Below are 6,000 nucleotides of genomic sequence, written 5' to 3'. Positions count from 1 at the left end.
TGGAACTCCATATCTAATAGTACTGGGCTAGAGTAGTTCAGAAACGTGGCTGACCACCACTTCTCAAGGGAGAATACTCTTGGGTACTAAATGCTGGAGTTGCCACATCCGAAGAAAGAAAAGATTGTAATTAATTTTGAGCTTTTGTGACAGAACAGATAAAGGCGGAACAACAGATTATGTTCAGAATGTTCTGACACATCTCCAGGGGGACTTGATTTCCTAACTCTTCGCCCAGAGGTAGGGGCACTACCAATATGTCACAAAACTGCCTGAGATGATTTAGTTACTTTAATCAACCTGTTCAGACATGTTATGACTACTTCTGGAGTTGAACCTAGGCCTTTTGGCCCAGAGGTAGAGTCATTACCATTGTGCTAAAAGAGCAATTGCAGTTATTTTAATCAGCCTGTTCAGAGATGTATGCACATGTCTGGGGTGGGGGGGAGGGCTTCTTGAATCTGGCTCAGAGGTCAGGACACCACTGTCACAAGAGCCCTCTATAGGTACTATATACTTAGGTTTCCAAATATCATTCAGTAGGTGCCACATGAAAGATTAATATGTAAGATAAGGACTCCTGGAAGAGAGAGTAGCATAATAGCATGTGTGCATGACTAGGGAAGTAGTTAACATTCATTGTCAAGGCTAATAATCCACTTAATGGTTGTCAATGTTTATGATGAGGCTTACTTAACAAGCAGGATATAAAGAGTAGGATGGAGTTAGCAGAGTGCTGTAAGGATCAGTGCTGGGGGCTTAATTATGTTACTGACTCAGGCTGAAAGTGATATATCTAAGTTTGCTGATCATACTAAACTATGTGGGAATGTAAGTAGTGATAAGAACTCGGGCTGTAAAGGAATATAAATAGTGGGCACCAAGATGGAAGATGGAGTATAATATAGAGGAGAGTGAGGTTATTTGCTTTCGTAATGTGACGGTAGAATATTGTGATGTAAAATCACAGATGTGAACCTTCTGGATATTGATGTTCAGAGACACTTGGGCATGTTCAAATAATAAATATAGTGATAACATGCAGGTACAGTAAGCAATTAGGAAGGCAAATGAAGGAAGGTATTTATTGTAAGTAGTGTGGTTAAAGGATGAAGGAGTATTGCTGCAATTATTAAATCTTCTTTTATGGGCAGTCCTGCAGGATTGAAGATGACTTGCTTCCGCTCTGGTTTATTGAGTTCTGAACTATGTAGCACCTCACTTTTTTACCCCGCTACATGAACTTCTGACATGCATACACAGCAGTTACTTTCTGAGTGGCCATGTGCTTGTACAGTTACGCAGAATCTGAGATGGCTAAATCCAATGTGTGTTCTGCAGACTGAGGATATTAGATGAGCTGCTTGGAGGTTTGTGAGTTCTCCTCCATGCCTTTAAATGGAAAGTAACTAACTAATGTTGTCTCCATTAAACACTTCCAGGACGGGTACTGCATGGGATTAGATACAGAATAAAGTTCCCTCTGCTATTTTAAAGTTAAAGTAAAGCTCTCTCTACACTTTAGTTTCACCTCTGGGTGTTCTTCGCAAAGTCCCTTGATGTTCAGTGCATTCCTGAATTAACTTTCTCCACTTTGAATGACCACATCCAGCGACTCCCATGTGCCAGTGTATTGTTTGACCTCTCCAGGGTGCTTTAGGAACATCCCTAAAGCATTCCTCTTTCTTTTCCTGGAAGTCTCCTGCAATGACTGTGTTCTGAGTAAAGCAATTACCTTGGGAATCTGTTGTCAGGCATATGAATCACTAGTTCTGCCCTATGGTTTTGAGTGAATAATACCTCAGTGCTGGGCATGTTGCTTGGGAGATGGTGCTGTTGTGGAACTACCTTTCCTCTCTTCAGATTTGGAGGATCTTGGGAAGGTGCTGCTGGTGGTACTTGTCTAGATGTTTGAAGTTGTCCAAGTCTTTGAATTGTATTAGAGGTTGGGAATCACTGCTGCCTGGTGGATATAACCTTTGCCTTGGATATAACGTCCCTGCCTTTAGTTACTGTTTTCTCAGTCAGTCAAAGGCTGAGCTGGCGTAGTTGAGACATCATGAATTGATCCTCTTGCTTTTGTCAAGGGGTGGCTCCTTAAGATATGGAAAATGATTCACATTCTCCAGGAATTTGCCATTGATCTTAATTATTGTGGGATAAGTGTTCATAGAATTATAGAATCCCTACATTGTGGAGTAGGCCATTCGGGCCATTGAGTTCACATCGACCACCTGAAGATTATCCCCCTCTACCCTATTCTTGTAATCCTGCATTTTCCCTGACTAATCCACCTAGCCTGCATATCCCCGGACACTCCGGGGCAATTTAGCATTGCCAATCTACCTAACCTGCACATCTTTGGACTGTAGGTGGAAACCAGAGCACCCGAGGGCACCATGGCAAACACAGGGAGACTGTACAGACTCCACACAGAGTTGGCGAAGGCTGGAATCGAACCTGGGTCCCTGGTGCTGTGAGGCAGCAGTGCTAACCACTGAGCCACCATGCTTGACATGTGGCAACTGGTTTGAAGAAGACCGATGTTTTCCAGATGATTAGTTAAAAGCTTATTTTATTATATCCTTTAGAAGTGAATCAAGCATGATCCTGAATTCAGTTTCTGAGTACTGCCTGCTGAAGTACAATTACAGAAGTCTTATGGTGCAGATGGAGACCGTTTGGCCCATCTTACCGTCATCGGCTCTTGAAATTAGCGTTGTTATAAAGTGTAAATTTCTTTTCCCTGAAAGTTGGAATGATTTTGCTTTTAGATTAAAGACAGCATAGGTTGAATAGTTTCCCATCAATTCTGTCAATGATCTTCATGTATATTGGTCTTTTTGTTTGCATTGAGGTACAGTATCACAGTGAAGAAGATAGAACAAAAGGTCGGTTTAATGGCACAGCCTTAATTCATCCTTGGTTCATATTTACTTAAGGATTTGGGTGGGACTAAACCGGTGGTATTGTCTGTGGGTTTTGATCTCTAGATTTACTGAAAAATGTACTTGCGTGGTTCACTTAATTTTAGGCCGCAACTGGATTGCAGGTTGCCGTTCTGGTTGTCATCTTATAGGAAGGATGTGATCACACTGGAAAAGGTGCAGAGAGCATTTACTAGGTTGCTTCATTGCCTGGAGAGTTGGTGCTAGGAGGAAAGATTGGATAGGTTGAGGTTGTTATCCTGGAACAATAAAGATTGACAGTGGACCTGATAGAGGGGTATAAAATTAAGAGGGGAGAAGATGGAATAAGTTCCTTCTTATTCATCCTATCAGTTGAAATGTGAATATCAGGGGCATAGATTTAAGATAAGAAGTAGATGGCAAAAAGAAGAATGGAGACTGTCTGGAACTCACTGTCTACAGGGGTGGTTAAATCAAAAATTCTTGTAACATTAAAGTGGTATTTACATATTCACTTGCATTGCCATAGTTGAAAAATGGGGTTAGTACAGTTAGCGCTTTGTTGAATGGTGTAGACACAATGGCTTGAATGGCCTCTTTCTGTACGATGAATGTCTGAGTTTATCAATTTGTCTCCTGATGACAGGCTATCCTGTGATAAGGGACTGAGTAAATCGGGCCAAAGCCTGTGGTGTTTAGCAATAGGGAGTGGTTTTGTTGAAGCATGCAAGATTTTGAATGGATGTGACAGTCGCTGAGGTTGCTTCCACTAGATGGGGAATCCAGAACACAGGTGTAGTCTTGGGATAAAGAGTTTATTATTTAGTTCTTCACACCAGTTTCTTCACTAAGACTTGTGAATTATTTGGAATTCTCTAGTCCATTGTTGAATATATTCAAGGGTAGGTTTTTCATATTTTGAGACATCAAGGGTTATCAGGAATGAAACGGGAGATGGAATAGAAAATCAGCAATAATCACCAAATAGCAAATAATTTACTGAGCATTTCTTTTTTCTTTTGTAAGGTATTTGCAGTACAGTGAAGAGTTTGGGTTGGCTCCTTAATTCTAGGTGCGTAAGTAAGATGCAAAATGCGGAATTATTGGTAGAAAGAAAATGTTACTACAGAGCTTTGCCTGTATCAAGTATATAGGATTTTTTTTTTGTTTTGGTGATGCAGTTTAAAGCAGGCTACTGCAATAAGTGTGTTCTGTCTTTTATTTCCAATATCATTTATAGCTTTACCTCTATTGCTACCTGGAGAGAAGAATGTCCAGGAATGTCAGTGACAAAGGAACTGCAGGTCTCCTCATTGTTAATCTTCTACTGAGTTTTAGCAGGCTTCTCAGCTTAGATTTCTACTAATGTACCCTCTTACAGGGAATTGGTAATATTCATGAGAAGGACAAGAAACACTCAGCCTCTTCAATCAGATTGAACATTCCTAACTGAGACATGCGAAGTCCAAACCAGGATGTATTAAGAAAGAAACATGAATTTAAGTTACTTACAGAGGTCAAAATAAAGAATGGTAAACACTGATCAGATTAAAGAAGAGGTTCAAAACAATTTTTTTTAAATTCTTCTGAGGGAATGACATTCTACATTTGTAAAACTAATTTTTTTAGGACTAGTGAAGTTGTTTGGCAGCAATTAACACTTTATGCCATTTAAAAACTCACTCACTCCTGAATGCACCAGTTTCAACAGTCTTTAGTGTGGAGCCTATGGGCAAATGTGGAAATTGTGTGCTTTTGTAGTTATTGATGCCATGTCTATCAGGAAGGGATGTTACAGCACATCTTGTAGAAGAGTGGTACAACTTAAACAGCAATGTTCTGCTTTCAACTGTGCATGTGTGGTACCATAAGTTACTATCACAGTGATCTCTTAATATTGAAAAGAACTGACAGCATAATCAATGTTATTACTGCAAACTAAGAACCTTTTAAGATACGCCCTGTTTTCCTGCTGATTTTTTTCCTTTCTGAATGAATTGATCCTTTGTAATGAACAGCTGTTTGGGTACTGTTTCGTTTCTTCCCCAAGTGGCTATCATTGATTTACAAATCTTGCTAATTTGCTGCTTCATTTGTTCTAGGATGGTAAACCAAGAGTGAGCTCATGGCATATTCCATTACATTTCATAAATTCTGCAAATTTCTTGGCTGTAACCAGATATTTTTGTTGAAATAAATTCTTCTGGTAAAGTGTACAATTGAAAAAAAATTCTGTTAATGTTAGCGCTGTGGGTTATAAATACTTTCAGCACATGCAAGTAAATTTTAATCTGGACTTGTTGCAGTACTGTTGATCATAGTCATGCAGCATGGAAATAGACCCTTCGGTCCAACCAGTCCATGCCAAACATAATCCCAAAGTAAACTAGTCCCACCTGCCTGCTCCTGGCCCATTTCCTTCCACACCTTTCCTACTCATGTACTTATCCATTAGTCTTTTAAACATTGTAATTGAACCCACATCTATCACTTCCTCAGGAAGTTCATTCCACGTGCAAACCACCCTCTGTGTAAAATCAAAATGCCATTCGTGTCTTTTTAAAATATTTCTCCTCTCACCTTAAAAATGTGCCCCTAGTCTTGAAATCCCACATCCTAGGGAAAGGACAACTGCCATTAACTCTATCTATGCCGGTTATTACTTTATAAACTTGTATAAGGTCACCTCACAACCTTCTACATGCCAGTGGAAAAAGTCCCAGCCTATCCAGTTATGACTGAAACCTTTTATACCTGGCAAATTTATCCTAGTAAATTTCTTCGGAACCCTGTCCAGCTTAATAATATCCTTCTTATAACTGGGCGACCAGACTGGACACAGTATTCCAGAAGAGTCCTCACCAATGTCCTGTACAACCTCAACATAACTTCCTAACTGCTATACTCAAAGGACATGTAGCAGAAATTTTTGGACTTGTATTTTGGGAATATGGCATAATGGTAATATTACTGTCTAGTAATCCAGAACCCCAGGCTGATGTTCTGGGGACATGGAACCAAGTCCCACCATGCCAGATTAATTTTCTGAATTCAACAAAATTCTGAAATAAAAAGCTAACTGGCAATTACA

The 6,000-nt window shown here is 39.8% G+C and overlaps 1 protein-coding gene across 3 annotated transcripts in view; it reads right to left on the bottom strand.

The window, feature by feature from the left end:
• Nucleotides 1-6,000, bottom strand: part of zmynd11 (zinc finger, MYND-type containing 11) — a 210,210-nt gene that overhangs the window by 99,139 nt on the left and 105,071 nt on the right. The window lies entirely within an intron of this gene.

This window comes from Rhincodon typus, chromosome 2 (assembly GCF_021869965.1).
Source record: "Rhincodon typus isolate 14 chromosome 2, sRhiTyp1.1, whole genome shotgun sequence".
Taxonomy (NCBI): Eukaryota; Metazoa; Chordata; class Chondrichthyes; order Orectolobiformes; family Rhincodontidae; genus Rhincodon; species Rhincodon typus.
This window is presented reverse-complemented; position numbering and strand designations above follow the sequence as displayed.